General features: G+C 32.5%; 1 long non-coding RNA gene across 1 annotated transcript; it reads left to right on the top strand.

The window, feature by feature from the left end:
* Window positions 1-12,666: 12,666 nt before the first annotated feature.
* On the top strand, window positions 12,667-18,034 carry LOC127709488 (uncharacterized). The gene is made up of 3 exons (XR_007985683.1): window positions 12,667-13,059; window positions 15,633-15,785; window positions 17,203-18,034. It is a non-coding gene; the product is annotated as an uncharacterized LOC127709488 (long non-coding RNA).
* Window positions 18,035-18,712: the final 678 nt, after the last annotated feature.

The following is an 18,712-nucleotide window of genomic DNA, read 5'->3' on the forward strand; positions in this document are numbered from 1 at the left end:
TAGAACAAATAGAAAATAATGTAGTTTACAAATACAATTAATAAAGATTAATTGCAGTTTGCTTAAAGACCAGTGGCAAATATGTCATGTTTATTTAGGAAGAGAACAAGTTAACAATTAATATATACTCAAAAAAAGTTTTGCAACACTTTCATTGATATTAATGGGGGCCAACTTTGAGGGCTCACATCTTTATAGCAAATGCTTAAAATGATCTGAAATAATCAGCATTCCTGTTTTAAAGGATGTTAAACTGAAGAGAGAAGAAAACTAAATCATAAGGATAAAATATTGTGGGTAAAAAAAGTATTCCTCCCAATTGTTTTCCCAGATACTGTATGAAGATTAAGAAAACACAAATTCAAAGATAAATCAAGATTTTGTTTTACTTTATTTTCAGTCAGAAATTGTGTTGTTATACTTTTTTTTAGAAGTATACATTAGGATAGTTATACAAAGTATGTCGGATCGGGACAAAGGGTGGGAAATTTATACCTTCGATATTAAATGAGGGCAAGAAGGATTATACAAGAATGTTTACCTTGTAACAAGCTATTTTCAATAGCCTGACACTTTTCCTACACGGGAGTCATATGATTTAACGTTGCCTTTCCGACTGGAATGCCGGGTTGCGTATTTGTTCACCCTACACCGGCCAAAACGAACGCCCAGCTTTATATGACTGCATGTACATATTGCCCCTAGACAAAATCCTAGCCAGATTTCGTTTTTATGAAGCAAAATATATCTATCTTATAAGATCTTGAATTTGCGAATAACGGGTATCTTGCAAGTTTACAGTCTCTTTATATAATTATTTTTTCTTTATCAACATTATAATCGTTGTTTTATAATTTTACTCTCGAGTGCAAGCGAAAGGCAGATGTTAAGGAAGTTCGCTACTCTTGTTTTTGGCATTTTTTTTTTAGATTTTCGGAATAGTCTAGTTTTATCCACATAGTGCCAATAAACGCCAATCCCTACTTTTATTTCATGATTTTATCAAATATAGTTCAAAAGGACATTTTTGAAAATCTTATGAAATCCTTGTTATTTTTTCATAGTTTTTTAAAGAAAAAAAATGCCAATGTTAAATGTATGAAAAATCTAGAGAGAATCATTTGCCGCCAAATTTTCAATAGATTATATCTCAAGAACAAGGACACAATTTCCTTTTTTCAGCTTTTAAAGTTTCTTTATTTATAAATTATCAATATATAACAGTTTTTAAAAAGCTTGTTATTCTGAAACAGAGCATCTTTAAGAACACCGAAGTTACTATATTATCAAACATTTCAATTAATATGGGCTATACTAATATCATAAATATATTGTTGACCTTTCACTTGCCATAGATTACAGTCTATATCAAACAATTCTTGGAAATGAAATCTCGTAACGTTCTAAATTAAAACTCAATGTATGTTTTGGCATTAAATATTAATAGGCAAAGGTGATATGTAAATAATTGTCAGTGCTATGAAATAGCAATATATATAGTTACGCGCGTAAATATCAGGGTCAATTTTTAACTTGTTTCCATTTCACAACTCTTGAAATGAGGCGATCCCAGTAATTTATTCGATGACTTCTCGATTATGAAAGACAGAGTCGCAAAGAATAGTAAATGAAAATAACCCGAAAAACACGTTGTAGAGAGGTAGAGTCAATCTCTCCTGTATTGTTTGCATGGTCAATTCTAAAAGTTGTTAGTTAGTATTAAAATCGTTAAAGCCCTACACGGCAATGGCGTACACGAAAGTAAGTAAGTAAGTAAAATTAGAATTATAGTAAACTTTATATATAATATTCTCACACAAATAAACAACAATTTTACTTATTTTAATTTAATTTAAAAATTCAACACTGCATACTGCTGTTGAACAGTTGCACATTTTACATATGTTTGTAAAATTTTGCATCGAAGGACGTCTCAAATCAACTTAAACAAATTTGTATTTGAAGGAATATATAAAGGTCTACTTGCCACAAAATTTTGGTTTTGATAGAAGATGTCGCCCTTAACAGTTTTTAAAAATAAATCCTTAAAATCGCTCAAATCCAAAAAAGCCAATGATGTGTAGGAGCTATATGCCGAAAGGGGACCGAAAAGCATAGTCGGTCAACTTTGTCTGAGGGGTTAGGAAGTTCTTAGTTTCTTGATAATGTTATAAATGAATATTTAAAAAAAAACTTGTTATAAATCATGTTAACACCGAAGCATTTACTACTGAGCTGATGATACTTTCGAGAACAAGAAGACCATCATCAACGTAATAGACTCACTGCTAGAAAATGGAGATCATACTTTATTTATTTGATTCGTCCGAAGCACTTTTCTAGATTTACCATCATTAGGAACGCTGAAATTCATAGATGTAGAGGTAAAAGGAGTAGGCCCGGTAAGACCCCTTTTTGGCCCCAAAATATAGCATTTTTACAAATTTGTTGAAATGTAAACTTTTAGCTTTTTATTGGAAAGTAGAATACTTATGTTCCATAAATATTGGCTGTTTTTAACAATACAATGTACATGCATCAGGTACTAGCATCATAAATTCATGCAAAATTACTGAAATCTTCACATTTTTAGCATTTGTGCTATTTTTAAGACGGTTTTTGTCTAAAATGGAAGTGGCCGCATTTGTGTTCAGTCTTTATATTTGAATATATGTTGTATTTGATGATAATACCGGTACATAATATATATAAAGGTTGAGACTGAACACGAATGCGGCCACTTTCATTTTAGACAAAAACCATCTTTAGTTCACCAGATTTAAATTTACAGTAATTAGAATAAGGGGTTGAATGAAAGTTTTCATTTTAATCTAAAAGAAAGTTCTATATCATTAGTGCAAGATACTGTTACTTTTGTATATTATAAGAATTTAGGTTAGAGATATATAGTTTTTGCTTTCGAGATTTGCACTTTCGATTACTAAGCCCTTCGTATCATCAGATCGACTTTATTCTAATTTTAGATGAGTTAAGTGTTCTATAACCTAACGTCGCTGATAAAGTTAAGTCTGACGATGTTTGTGTCAATTTTATTAGATAAGTGTTTACACCAAAGAGTAGATAATATGCACTTTACTTCAAAAATATGGTTACTTTACTTATTAAATATATGGAAGTGTCACCTTATCGTTTTGACGTAATACATGTACGTCAGTTGCTCTTGAACGTAGAAGATATATTGACAAAGTTTGTCAAGAATCCATAAACAAAGTATTACCTTAGATTAGAGCTGCACATCACATCAAAGTACATTTTACATATTGAATTTTCTCGCCATAAAAATGAAATAGATACAAAAAATAGAGAGAAAATTCCAAGTTGACATTCAAAACTCATGAGTCGACGTAAAGTGACAACGTCATGACAAAAAACGAAAAACGACGTAAAAATCCGTCCTTAAAACACTACATAGAAAACTAAAGATTGAGCAACACGAACTCCCCCAAAAACCGAGAATGATATAAGGTGCTAAGGCAGGATAAGCAGACCCTGCTCTACATGTGGCACCCGTTATGTTGCATAGGTAAGTTCAAATTCGGTGACAAGTCGCTTTCGGGGATGTCACAATTGAAGAAAAGAGGACAGCATTGTGGTTACGATAATTGGAAAAATACGTGGCCATCTATGCAATAGATATAACAAACGACCAACCATCTTGGATTCCGTTAACATTTTCAAAGGGATGAAGAGTAGAAATTGTATATATTTTTTTTTTTCTGAAAAGAACCCTCTTAAAAAGATAATTCAAATACAATCATAAGTATGCATGCGCAGAAGTTGCATGAAAATATGTCTCCAATTATGTATAATGACTTGCTTTCAACACATGATTCTGTGTCTTCTTTGGCTGTTCATGAAGTTAAAATACTAAATCCCTGGGATGTGTTTTAGTTGATTTTAGTCTCTGATGCATGACTTTTTATTATTAATTGTTTTGGCTTTTAACTAGCTGTCAGTAACTGCGAGTACTCTCAAATCGTACTTTTTTGTTCATTTGACCTGTTGATACTATTTGTAATGCTTTTTTGTTATTTAATGTTAACATGGATCTTGTCTATATACCAGCTTTGATTATTTGGAATTACTACAAATTTTCACTTCTTCGTACTATGAACATCAAAATTATTTCATTTCTCCTTAAATATTGTTCTTGCACCTGTACAGGAAGTTTTATCTAGCACTAATTGTATAGTTTTATTGTTGATATTCACCCCATATGTACCAAGTGTTAGATTAGTTTTATTGATATAAAGAAATTTCTTGGCATTCCTAAACGGAAGATTTTATACACACAGAAGAAGTATACTTAACAACAAAATTATTTTCATTTACCTGTGTATAATATGATGCAGGTTTTTTCAAAAGTGATGATTTTCTAAAAAATGTTTAAAATTTCACAGTGGTATCATACTTTAACTTTGTTTAAACCTGTTTATTTACTTTTGACCTTAATTATTTATCCCTTGTAATTTTTATTAACTATGTATTTGCATTCAGGTATCACAGATCAAATTCATTCTGTCATTGTGTGTTAATTTGCGTTTTTTTTGATTGAGTTAAGCCTTTCAATTGATATTTTATAGTGTGTCTTTCTATGTTGTGATGTTATACTATTGTTTCAGAAAAGGGAGAAGGTTTTGTACCATTAAAATGTTTAATCCCGCTGCAAATGTTTGCACTTGTCCTAAGTCAGGAATCTGATGAACAGTAGTTGTCGTCTGTTTATGTAGTTCATACGTGTTTCTCGTTTCTCGTTTTTATATAGATTAGACCGTTGGTTTTCCCGTTTGAATGGTTTTACACTAGTAATTTTTGGGGCCCTTTATAGCTTGCTGTTCGGTGTGAGCCAAGGCTCCGTGTTGAAGGCCGTACCTTGACCTATAATGGTTTACTTTTATAAATTGTTACTTGGATGGAGAGTTGTCTCATTGGCACTCATACCACATCTTCCTATATCTAAGACTGCATACCATTCAGTCATAAAGGCACGATGTATATACTCTCCAAATAGAAGTGGAATGTGACAGCTATGTTTTCATATATGAACTTCTCTGAATTTATCTTTCTTAGTTTTGTTCGAGTAATCGAGTAGTGATTTCGAAGAAGGCTAGATTGGCCACAACAGTCACCATATCTGCCAGTTGATCAACTTGAAATGCGCAATATTTTGAAGAAGACTTTTCATGATTATCATCCTATAAAGTTTGGACGAATTTTGCTTTGTTGTTATAGAAAAGAAGAAATTTGAACATCAATTATCAAAATAATAAATCTGGCATCGTGTTTTTACCCGATCGGAACATATGAGCAGAACTTATGAAAATGACCCTCAATTTTTTCCAAAAGTTTATGCAAATGGTATCAATTTACATAAATTATGTATGTAGTACATAAATTTGAACATATACAATGCATGCAGGTAATCACCGGTACGAACACAATGACCATTCTGGAGTAACAGTCCATTTATATAGGTATCAATACACTTGTATATGAAACGGAAACATGCCAAATTCAGTTCGAAACATATAACCGAAAATACATCTAAGTACACTTTATAAAAATAAGGAGACGTGGTAGTTGTGGTAGATTGTCAATGACACAACTATCCACCAAAGTTCTAAGGAAGTAGATGCAAGCAATTATAGGCAACCGTACGACCTTCAACAATGAGAAATATTCATACCGTATAGCCGGCTATAACAGGCCCCGACATGAAAAATGTGAAACACTTCAACTGAGAAAACTAACAGCCTAATTTATTAAAAAACAATTTACGAAAAAAAAATATGACATACATAGACCAACGACAACCACTGAACTACAGGCTCCTGGCACATACAGAATGTGGCCGGGTTAAACATGTTTGTGAACGCTCAATACACCCCTAACCTGGGACAGTGGTGTTACAGCACAACATAATAACAAACTGTAAAAACCAGTTACAATTGGCTTAACTCAAAAGATCGGAACGAGGCACAAAAACAACTAAAATAAAAACAATAGAAACAAAGCACCGAAATAAGATTACTCGCAGTTACTGAAAGCTAGTTCAAAGTCAATTACAACTAATAAATAAAGACTTTGCCTGACAACCTTTCACGCTTAGTTTTTGGGAAAATTAACTAGGTGTCTAGTACAATATTCCCAAACCTTAGAAATATTATGAACTCGAGATGAAACGAAAGTAAATCTTACCTGTTCGGCATGATTCGGTTCCATAAACGACCTTAAAGAAAAGTAGACGAAAATTACTTCTTATCATTATTGTAGGAGACAATTTGTCATGGCCATATGTGTTTACACATAGAGAATTATATTGTGACAGTTATAAATGATAATAAGCTTGTATTTTCCAGTAGAAGGCAGATTTATAATGCCAATATTTATTGGTTATTAGCATGAATCTCAAAATAAACCTTTATTTCAAAAACGCAAACCTATACTCAGTGTATGGAAGTTTCATTCATAGTTTTAGCTATTAAGAGTATGGATGTTTTATTCATAGTTTTAGCTATTTAGAGTATGGCAGTATTATTCATAGTTTTAGCTATTAAGAGTATGAAAGTCTTATTGATAGTCTTAGCTGTTTGGTCCTCCATTTTGTGCTTCTTTGTAATATAAAAAAGACACATTTGTTCAATTTTCATGTTGTATGTTAAATTTTTTTTATTCATTTGCACCTGAGATTCAAACACTTCTTAAGTTCCCGTAAATGTTGGTGAATAAAAGGTAGATATAATTCGATGAAAATAATGAAAAAGAAAAACAATGATGCAATATGTATATGCTTGACAAGTGATCTATTACGAAAAGAGACAGAAAATCGCAGCCCCAATTCTGGGTAGGCAATTTACATATTTCATACATGGACTGCGATCTGAAGTTATCATGGTCCCCGCAAGACCCCCAAAAAGTCATAAGATGTTGTTAAAATATAAGTAATCTGCTTTTTCAACTTTTGAACTGACAGCTTTATGTGTCTCCTTTGGCAGAAGTAAAGTCTGGGTGTTTGGTAGAACACCACTATGGGCAATGGTGACACCAGACATAATGTGTTTAACTCTTCATCGATCAATTCTGATGGCCAACTGGTGATGACGGAAGATAATTCTGTTTGCAATCTCGGACTATACAGAAATACCGGATAAATTTTAATTGGTTTAAAAATTGTGACAAGCTTCTATTTGATTCAACATAATTTGTATGAAATACCCCATACTTTATTAGCAATGGGTTTTTGTCTAAAATCTTTTTTTTAGATTGTTTTCATTTTTTTAGAAACTTCGTAATTTTCCGATCGTGATTTTTCTACCATTATTCTCTATTGAATATCTATATGGACACAATCTTCTATCAATTAAATCCTTCCAAAACCGTCTTATAGAGTTAAGCTAGTGAGGGAACAACCATTTAACTTCAAAAAGGGGGGTATGGTTTTTTTGTCTGAGTCAGAAAAAAATTTTCGCGAGCGCGAACATTTTTTTTTAGTTTTTCGACGCTATCAATCAAATTTTCTTTTTTAAAATCTAACAATATAAGGTATGGGGAAAATCTGGATTCAGAATATTTTTTTTGTCATCTGCTTGACCACAATATTTTTTTTTCATCAAATTGGGGATCAGAATATTTTTTTTAGGAAAAAACCATAACATCCCCACTTTTAAATGGTCGTTCCCTAACACAAATTGTCAAATTTTCAAGAAGCCAACAACTATTTATTCGATCTCTGGTTAAATCAAACTTCAATTGTATTAGGCAAAATAGAATGAAATAAAATAAATAGGTTAACAAAATACGTGAGAAATCTTGGCTTATAGTTATTTCAAGAAAGGTTTGTCTGGGGGCTATTGGCACGTTTGTGTAATTTCTTTCTCGAAAAAAGAAAGACAACCCAAAAGTACAATATACGATTGACAGTGTGATTTAAAAAACTTTTTATGATTATGACTGTTAATATAAATATACAATAAATTCGCAGCCACTTGTCAGAATGGGGACGTGTAGAGAGATTATCATGCTTTCTGCTCGTTAAAACCATAGCAACAAGTCTTTGAGGGGTCTGTAGGTGGCCTTTTGCAAAGCTTAATATCTGAATGTCCCTATCCAATACACCCGCTCATCTTTTAGTGGCAATCCAATTTTCCGCCTATCATCCCGGTCGACCCCCTTTTGCAGGACCTACCTATTGTATTTATTGTTATTTTTTTCTTGTCCTGACCATGCATGAAGTGTTTGCTACTGGACGTTAAGCAAACAACAATCAATCAAGCATTTGTGTTTTCGGTCACCTGTGGCACTCGCACGAAGAATACATATAAGTTAAACAATGACTTATATATAACAATAAGGAGATGTGGTATGATTGCCAATGAGACGACTATCCACCAAAGTTCAAATGAAGTGGATGTAAGCAATTATAGGCAACCGTACGGCCTTCAACAATGAGAAAAATCCATAGTATATCTCACATATTTTTTTCTGAATTCAACTTAATGAGAAAGACTGAAAGCCAAAACTTAAGCATATCAGAGATCTGTTTATTTCCTTTTAAATCTATTTGTTGTTTGTATTTTTATTTGAAGTAAAGAACATTGTGTCGTGCGCAATGAAATCCGCATTATACGTTTTTATAAAGACCCCTCAGTCGGTTTCGCTCATAGTTGACTGTCAAAATTCACATGCATACCGCACAGTTCGTCCTGTATCCAGTTCTTGTGGTAAACTCTCAGGCCTCGGGACCAATAAATGTTTGAAGATAAAAAAAACCAGCACATGTCGTAAATTTAAAAATATTACGTTGACACATAAGTTCATATTCTATTACACTTAAGGTACAATAAATGTATACCGCCATCTTGGATTGTAAAATAGTAGCTCTCAATAGGTCTAGTTCTTTGCTTAAATCTGCAAATTTTAAGACAGATTGGCAATCAATGGTTAAGATTTTTATTGGAATAAAGAAAAATAAGTGATATATTGCATTATTCAGACTGATTTATCAAATACTAAATGTTTGTGCTTGTTCAAATCAAATTGTCAACTAAGCTATTTAAGGGTAGATAACTCAAATAGTAAAAGTTTTACAAAGGAATGACAGAGAATTTCAATTTTAACTTGTAGCAAGAAAACAAAGGTCGCTGACACCATTTTTTCTTTTTATTTTCTTAAAGCATATTTTAAAACCTATCTTCTAATATTTTATTTCAAAATTCTATCTCATAGATTTCTTTTATTCACAAAAACATGTTTTTTTCATGAATAATCTATGCAAATTTAGGCAATTTTGCACGACTTGTAGCTTGAAAATTAGCACGGTGACCATACTTTGTATTACATTTTTGAAAAAAGCATGTAAAAAACTGCATTCTGGCAGAGTATAAGAAAATTCTATCTGAGGAAATATATACCAATGATCCACTTTAACTTTTAAACATCGATGTTCTATTCTATGGGAACCGTCTCGGTGGGGTCGTGGTAGCCTGAGGTTGTGGGTTCGAACCCGTCATGGTCAAACCAAATACATGGTATGTGCTGCTTCCACGCTAAGCACGCGGCAATACGGAGTAAGAGCGGGTGTCGGTATAGTACAAAGAAGAGTAACATGTTCTCGTCCTAAATATGCATTTAATTTGCCACTGGACGTTAAGCAGCCATCTATTCTATGGTGCATAGTTAACGGACCTAGCTTCTGACATAAATGTAAGACGAATTCTTGCTACACCTTTTTCTTAATATTTGGATCCGGTAATTCTTCCAAAAAATATTTTCAAAAAGTTAGAAAAACATAAACACTATAGAATAAAATGAAGGCATTTTCTTAATACCCCGAGAATAGATTACCTCAGTTGTATTTGGCAAAACTTTCGGAATTTCGGGGTCTCAATGCCCTTCAACTTTTTACTTTATTTTTGCCTTTTTAAATTTTTTTATTCGAGCATCACTGATGAGTCTTTTATAAAAGCGCCTGATGTAAAAGATTTTAAGCCTGGTATCTACGATGAGTTTATTCTTCAATATTGTTCTCCTTTGAAGCTTTAGTTAGCGGGGAAAAAAATAATGCTTTTTTGTCTTTTGTACAAGAGAAAAACATCTATGAAATATGTTCTGCCTTTTCTCAGGAGATAAATAACTCGTCTGAAAGGTTTTCTAGTATCGTGCACGGCAAAACAACACGATTACGTTCGGATTTTGTAAAATGAACAACAAAACCTTTTCATTAAAATGTTTTTCATCTGCTTTTTTACATGGTCAAACATGTTTTTTATGTCTTTGTATGAGGCACAAAAACTTTTATAAAATATCTTTCGGTCGGTCGCAATTGGTCATCGTACATAGGTTTCAAATAGTTAAAGTATTAATAAAGTGGTCATTTAAACCTGCTTTTGTGTAAATTTAGTGATCTGTCTTTAATTTAAATATGAGTGGGAAGTCTATGACAAGTAGTCAACCTTTTATTTGGAGATAATCTTGTACTTATGAATGATCGGTTACACTGACACTTATCTACACTTAGATCACCCAATTGAACTTGTAAATACACTCAACAATAAAAGTAAAGCAAACTTTAGTAATAAAAATTATGCTTTTATGTTTGAAAAGGGAATATAATTTGACAGGACATTTAGCATTTGATTCTGAAGGATTTTTTACAGACTTAAAGACATAATATAGATAGCAAAAGTAAATCGCAGTCTATAAGGATGTGTATACTGAAGAAACTAATATATACTTTATACTTTATCTTAAAATTGTTTAATATATAAAGAGATAATGTGTTTAGAGGCGAGCCGGTTATAGATCATAAAACTAAGTTTCTTTTCCTATCCTTTATCTCATAACTGAGGAGGAAAATCGTTCCGTTTATTTTTTTTCCAGGGGAAAATCGTTCCGTTTATTTAGTTTTTTTTTCCATCAAAGAGGACTGAATTATATAACTTTTAATTTTCATATTTAGACATTTAAAAAGAATGTTCCTACACTGTTATGATATTCAAATTTCCTACAAAATTAAATGCCAACAAAAGGCGTGTTGGGTTTCTTGCTCAATCTTTGTCGTCCTTTACACTTATTATTATAGTATTAATACATGTTGAAGGCCGTACCTTGACATATAATGGTTTACTTTTATAAATTGTTACTAGGATGGAGAGTTGTCTCATTGGCACTCATACCACATCTTCTTATATCTACATCTTTAGTTGTCTACACTTTTCGTTCTGAATGTTCCTGGTGTACGAATGTGCAGCCATTGTTAGTCGTTGCTTATGACAGTAGGAATTTCTTTGCGTAAGTGAGGGTTTAATTTTCGAAGTAGGAACGTACAAATAAGAATATCAGTTTCATTTAAAATACATGAAAATGAAAAAAAGATATTTCTAATTTTGATGAAAGAATTCTGTTGCTGAAAAGACTAGATACCAAGGGGGCGATCGAAAATGACAAACAACAAAAACAAAATATTACACAGAAAACCAATGATTTAGCAACATGTACCCCATCGAAAAACAACGATAACCTCACGAGCTCCGAAAGGGTAAGAAGTTCATGCTCAACAAGTGGCACCCGTCGGAGTTGCTCATGCAAATATCTAGTAAGAAGTATCATTCGAACTTTACACTGAAATATTTGCCCAATGTATAACCATTTATGACACACGTGTAAGCTCTATACATTTAAAATTTCTTATAACGAGCTAATATTTAGTTTAAACTATTTGTGAGATCACAGTTTGTGGTGGTTAATTATTTTACGGAGGAGGGTTTTATCTGAATTGACTAGCGTTACATGTATAGAATTTAAAAAGCTTATCTTGGGTTGTACCTGCTGAACAATGAGGTACATTAGTTTACAGTTACATACACTGACTGGCCCTTTGTTAAAAAAAAAATACCGCGATTTCAACAAAGACACATATGCCAATAATCGTTGTTTTTTACTTTTTTTCTCTTCTCATTTGATCAAAATTACTATTAGTTTTGAATCTTCTATATTATCTTATTATAAAACAAAACATAGCAATAAAACAATTTGTTTTGATAAATAAAAAAAATAGCTTTTTAGATACATGTACTATCAAACTGATCAGCATGTATTACTAATACTACTACTCTAAATCTATAATGTCATATTTATTTGTAACAAATCACATATTGATCTGTCATGTTCATTGTATATATGTTAAATTAATATTGACCTCTTGTTACACATATATTTCAAATAGTTCTTGAATACTTCAAAAAGAACACTAGTTCTAATTTATATCTAGTTTTTCATATTTTTTTCATTTTTACTCGTTATCGTTGGATTAAGGTTTTGTAAATAAAATAAAATTGTTATTTATGGGTGTAAAATATTTGCCATTTAAATTTGAAGCTAATGTATCATTATTTATTCAAGTATTTTGAATCTAATAATAGCATCACATAGATTTATTGATTGAAATCGACACTTTCGGTACAATTAGTTTTTTAAACAAAGTTCTTAGGCTACTTTAATATTTATTTTTCATTTGAAAAGTACAACTTTTCTTCCATAATTATTTATCTGACTCCCGAGGGGTACAATGTCAGGTCGGAATATTACACCTTTAGTATACGATTACCTGTGTATTTACCTGCTCATTAACCATGACCAATCGTTATTATTAAATCCGCTATAGAATTTGTCTGTGTAGTTAAAGAGTGTCTATTGTCAAGACTTGACAAACGGGTAGAGCGCATTCTTATGAGAAGGCGTGCCCCACAAAACACACTTTCGATACAGAGGCCATTAGTCGAACAGGGCTACAGGAATAATCAGGAACCATGAGGTGGAGAAATTTATATATAATGATTCTGTGGTTCGCCACTATAGCACTAGTTTTGAAGATTTTAGGATATCTTCTGCCATGGTGGTTTGTGGCTCGTGCAACAGGATCAGAGACGGACCGATTCTTTATTGGAATTGTGTTTGGTCTAGACTGTGCTTCTAAAGTCAGTGTACAGAACTGTACAGAATACTCGATTGGAAATGCTCCTGTTGAAATTGCGTCATTAGGTAAGTTTACTGTTAATCTGCTGTAGAAAAAGGGGGTGACCAACTGATCACGGTTCATTCGACTGTCAAGTTTGAATAACTTATTCATACCAGCAGATGGAACTGTCTGATAAGTTTATTTGCCCGGTTCTATTTCCTTATCAATGTTCAAATTGTGTATAGATAATGACTTATCTTTTCTGTACTTTTTTCTCTTTTGAATCGTGTCTGTGTACCGTTGATCACTGATAAAGTGGTTTTTTTTTTCGTATGTTTACATTATCATTGCCATGAAGAAATACGGAGGTTCGAAATTAATTTTCAATCAAATTTAAACATTACGGCCCAATGGTATGATCAATAGGACTAGGACAACAAATTTTTCAGTTCAAATGTAACGAGTTCGGTTGTCAGAAGTCTAGCCCTCGAGTGGTAGCCCCAGTGTTGCGAAGGTAGTTAGTAATATTGACTTGTCGTACAAGTAATGTTTATGGCACTCTTATTTGCTAAGCAAACTCTAAAATTATTTAAGACAACGCTTTTTTTTATATTTATAACACTCGTACATGCATAGTTTTTATTGTAATTGATTTCACATATTTTAATATATTACGTAACCCTCTTTCATTTAACATTTATTTTTTTCGGTGGATTTTAAAGTTTAAAAGGTGAAAATATCTCAATTCACGTACAAAATACATATCTTCCGCATGTCATTTAAATCATTATATACAATTACATCTCCTTTTACACAGGTTCATTAAAGAAAACAATGCCTACCACCAATTTAAGTTCATTCAATTCAATAAATAGTCCGTGACACATTGATCGTTTATCATATATACTGAGTAACAATAGAAACTCAACTGCTACTCCAATTTTCAAAGTTCAAACCGACTGATATTCTTTGGTTGATGACCAATCGTTCTAAGATTTTGAAGACTTCTTAGAAAATGCATACAGCACATTTCCAGAAAATTCATGGGCGTTGCGATTTTCTGTTCTAAAAACGTTTACTAATTCCACATTTTAAACGAAAGAAAAACAACTTTGGACTGTACATTTATACCATAAGGAACCTGCTAAGTTTGTGGACAACCCATGATTAAAATCACTACATCATAAATTCCAAAGAGGGTGAACAAGAACTAAAATGGAAACATTTAGAGTCTTTACAATCACACCCTGCTAGTGGCTATCGGTACTGCAGATCATCTGCGGCAACAAGCAACACACATCAAAATCTGCTGTACACGATTGTGAAAACAGGCGCTGGAGAATGGACCCCCTTTTTTCTAATTTTTCTTTTATGTTTTTTTTTGAAATATTCTCTAATATTTTAACCTATTTATTAACGCGTTCTTTTCAAACGATACGATAAAAAAAATAACAGCAGTTTATATATTATAGGAAATAAGAATAGAGGGCAACTATTACAAACTACCTTTATTTTAATATTGTAACACATTAATTAAGTGAACATAGGTTAAAATATTAAGAGAATTTTTATTAAATATATATATATATATATATATATCTAGAAAAAAGGGGGGTCCATTCCCCAAGCGCCTGTGGTCTTGAATGACAATAGGGAACAAAGATCAAATTGTATCTGTCGGTCATAGGGTGTGACAATGTTTTTAAAGCGACAAGAACAAAACTTTATTACACCTTGAATGCATGTATTACAAATAAAGACGTGTTCTATAAACCTATAGCCCATCGCAACATTACATAAACTATTAATAATAATATCTTTAGGGTCTTGGTAATTATTCATGCTCGGTTTATTCTTCATCCTTGAGCCAAACTAGTTTAATGACCGTATAAAACAACGTAATGTTACACTTTTGTTACAGATATTTGAAAGGTTGACAAAGTTGTATTGGTATACATTTGGCATATTTTCAATGAAAATAACACTTCATCAATTGCTCGAGTCTACTTTTAAAAGAAAAAAGGAAAAACACAACAAAAAAACACAAACACATTACTAAATAAGCCCCTATGTATCGTTTTAGCCGTGTGTAGGGTTTTTAAATGATATTTACACTGATTTTAAATACACCATTTTAAATGTTTATGTTTACTGCCTGTAATGTTGTTTCTACTAATGCCTATTATATAGTACATTTGTCTTCGTTTTGGTCTATCGTGGAAATTGTCAATAAAAATGTAATTCCCAATTTGCGAGTTTTAAGACTATAAAATTAAGAATGGAAATGGGGAATGTGTCAAAGAGACAACAACCCGACCAAAGAGCAGAAAACAGCCGAAGGCCACCAATGGGTCTTCAACACAGCGAGAAAATCCCGCACCCGGAGGCGTGCTTCAGCTGGCCCCTAAACAAAAATGTGTACTAGTTCAATGATAATGGACGTCACACTAAACTATACACATTTCGATCATTTCTAAAATAAACTCAATGGAAAGTTAAATCATGCTCAAGTGGCAGGGTTCATGTTTATTATTATATACTTTTCCATTTTCAATATATAGAGATATCTGTACTGTCGTAATGCTAACATTGGCTTGTTGACAATACAGGTCCTTGATTTCATGTCATGTTAACATTTCTTTATCATTTGTTTCAGTGGAGTCTGCCTCTATGCTGACATTACAGATAGCGATGTCTGTCAATTTGGGCCTCCTGTTTATTTCCTGTATGATCATTGTCGGTTCCTCCGTTACCAAGACTTATAACCAAGGACTTATGGTCTTGACCGGTATACTAGTAGCATTTTCGTGTAAGTATAACGTTAAAATTACCGAACATATGTTATTACAATATAAACGAAGGTGTGAAAAAGAATTGAAGGACAATTCTTATATTAATTTGCTTTATAAATAATATTAAATCAAATCGCTTAGAATATAATGTCACTTTCAAGTCCTACTAGTGAAACCGTTTTAGTTATAAAGCGTAAAACGGAAAAAGCAAATTTAAGCCATTCTAGAACAAGAGAGAGTGCCATGATTCACAACGGTATAAAATATTTTGAGAAATTACTTAAAAATGTCTTTTCAAAAACTGAAAAGTTGTGCTAAAGAGCCTTTACAAGTACTTGCTCAAGCCAGATCTGACAAGCACTTACACACTTAAACTCTAAATATCCATTTACACTTTATTACGATTGGTGTGTGCTTAAAACTATCGAACTTTATGGACCAAATGCTGTTGATTACAGTACAAAAAACGGTGCATCAAATACAAAATACAGATCACATTTACTTCACGGACCTTGTAGCATCGAAAGTATGGGTCATTTCATGGAATTGTAATGAGTTTAGACTATTGTTTGAATTGTTTTACATTTTCATGTTGGGACATTTTATGACTTGATATGAGGTATGGGTTTTGCTCATTGTTGAAGGCCACACGGTGACCTATAGTTGCTAACTTCTACGTCATTTGGTATTTTGTGGAAAGTTGTCTCATGGACAATCTTGCTGCATCTTCTTATTTTTATATAAATAGCAAAACACGACACCTTCTAAAGCGTTTTCAAGGTATGCGGATTTTTGGTATTAATAAAATCATAAAATTGTGTCTGCCACTGTAAAAATGTATATTTTTTTCCAGTTTTTATTAGTAATAGCACAACTATATTCGGTATCTAGAATCGATGCAAAATATAGTTGTTCACCAAACAGGGTTCATCTGACCTTATTCTCGTTTCATGGTTCCGTGATAAACGCTTAATTTCGTGATTATCAAATTTAAAAATACCATACACATTTCATCGGGAGTCTACGGACAATTCGCATATTTGTACCACATTTTGCAAAAAAAAAAATGCAGTTTACGCCAAAAATACTTCTCCTTTCAAGATGTTAAATCTTGAAGTAGAACAATATAGAAATAAGAAGATGTGGTATGATTGCCAATGAGACAACTCTCCATGCACAAGATACCAAAACTTGTATCAATGTATCAGAAACCGCATATATTTACCTCTTAATATTTTAGAAGAACGTTAAAGAAAAACAAGGATTTTGGATTAAATCAATTTACAAATATAAATGTAAACAGAACAGTATACTGTGAAAAATACTTATCTCTTAGAGTTCTTACTGGTCTTGAATATGAATAAAATTTGCCACTGGACTTTAAACAAACAGCAATACACTAATGGAATTTATAAATGTTATTTCTACTTACAGGTGTGGCTTACTGTGTGAGTTTAGGATTTTTTATCTACATCCATATCAACGATATCAAGAAAATAGAAACATACGAGTACAACGCCACCAACTTCCCATGGTCCATGTTGGTTACTTCAGTAGCAGCGCTCTTCCTTTTTGCTACGTTGATTCTATTGGTTGTCGCTCTTTGTAGATGGCACGACGATGACGAAGATAGTCTTGTTAGTTACGACGAAAGAAAGAGAGTTGAGTATCCAGCTGAAACAAGATACGTGACATATGACAACCCGAACTCCAAACAATACATGATGGAGCGTCCGGTGGTTCATTCGAGTAACAGCAGAGGTTATAAGTATGCAGTTGACGCGCCGAGGTCACACATGCAAGCGATTACATATCCAGCTGAAACTATGTATAGACCGTACTCCGCTGCTAGGAGATACTAGACCAATTATGGTGCTAGTTTGGGGTTTTAGTTCATAAAATCCCTCAATTTGATTGTAAAGGGTATTAATAATTAACAGTTAACTTTGTTATTATGTTTATTATGTATACAAGTGTTTGAAAGTTAAGATGGAAACTTGTAGCATCTTGGTGCAGCTTCTCCGAAAACAGCAACCAGTCGAGTACTTTAAAAGTACATACGAACAACTTCCATCAAAGATCTCGGTATCTACTTACATAAATAAATAATGTATATATCCTACATTAATACTAGTCGTAATACTCACCCCATAGGCATAATATATTTGAAATTATATTTATCGTAAACCTTCAGTATGTTTGTACTTCATGACATTTTTATATTAGCGACAAAAATCACATTTTGCAATAAACACCTCTATATAAAGATGGGCGTTGAACTTTTATTTTATAACATCAAACGGATTAATTTTGACAAAAGATTTCAGGTGATTTTTTTTAAATAGGAAGTAACAAAAAGAACGACTACATAAATAACCAAAAGACACATAGTGAACAGCATAAATATGTCAACATCTGTATGTTGACATATTTATGGATAATGCTGTTCACTATGTGTCTTTAAATAATTATACCGATGTTTATTCATTATTTACTAATCAAATGTTCTAATCAGAGCAGAATATTTTCAATATGCCTAAAATATAGCTCTAAATTGCCCCGAGTCTAAAAAGTTGTGACCAAGTTAACAGAGACTAGCAAAGATCCGTCAACAACACCCAATTCTCAAAATAACAACAACAAAAGAAATTCTCTCTCAAAATAACAACAACAAAAGAAATTCTCTCTCAAAATAACAACAACAAAAGAAATTCTCTGTCAAAATAACAACAAAATATATGATAACCATGTACAAGGATCCTGACTTGGGTATGGCTCATGTACTGGTTTAACTAGTTTGATTATTGCTTTTTGTCGAGCCTGCGACTTTTGTCGCAAAAGCGAGACATAGCGATCCTGCATTCCGTCGGCGTCGTCGTCGTCGGCGGCGGCGTCCACAAATATTCACTCTGTAACTTTCTTAAACTAACGTGCATTTCAACCA

This window comes from Mytilus californianus, unplaced genomic scaffold (assembly GCF_021869535.1).
Source record: "Mytilus californianus isolate M0D057914Y unplaced genomic scaffold, xbMytCali1.0.p SCAF_7, whole genome shotgun sequence".
Lineage (NCBI taxonomy): Eukaryota > Metazoa > Mollusca > Bivalvia > Mytilida > Mytilidae > Mytilus > Mytilus californianus.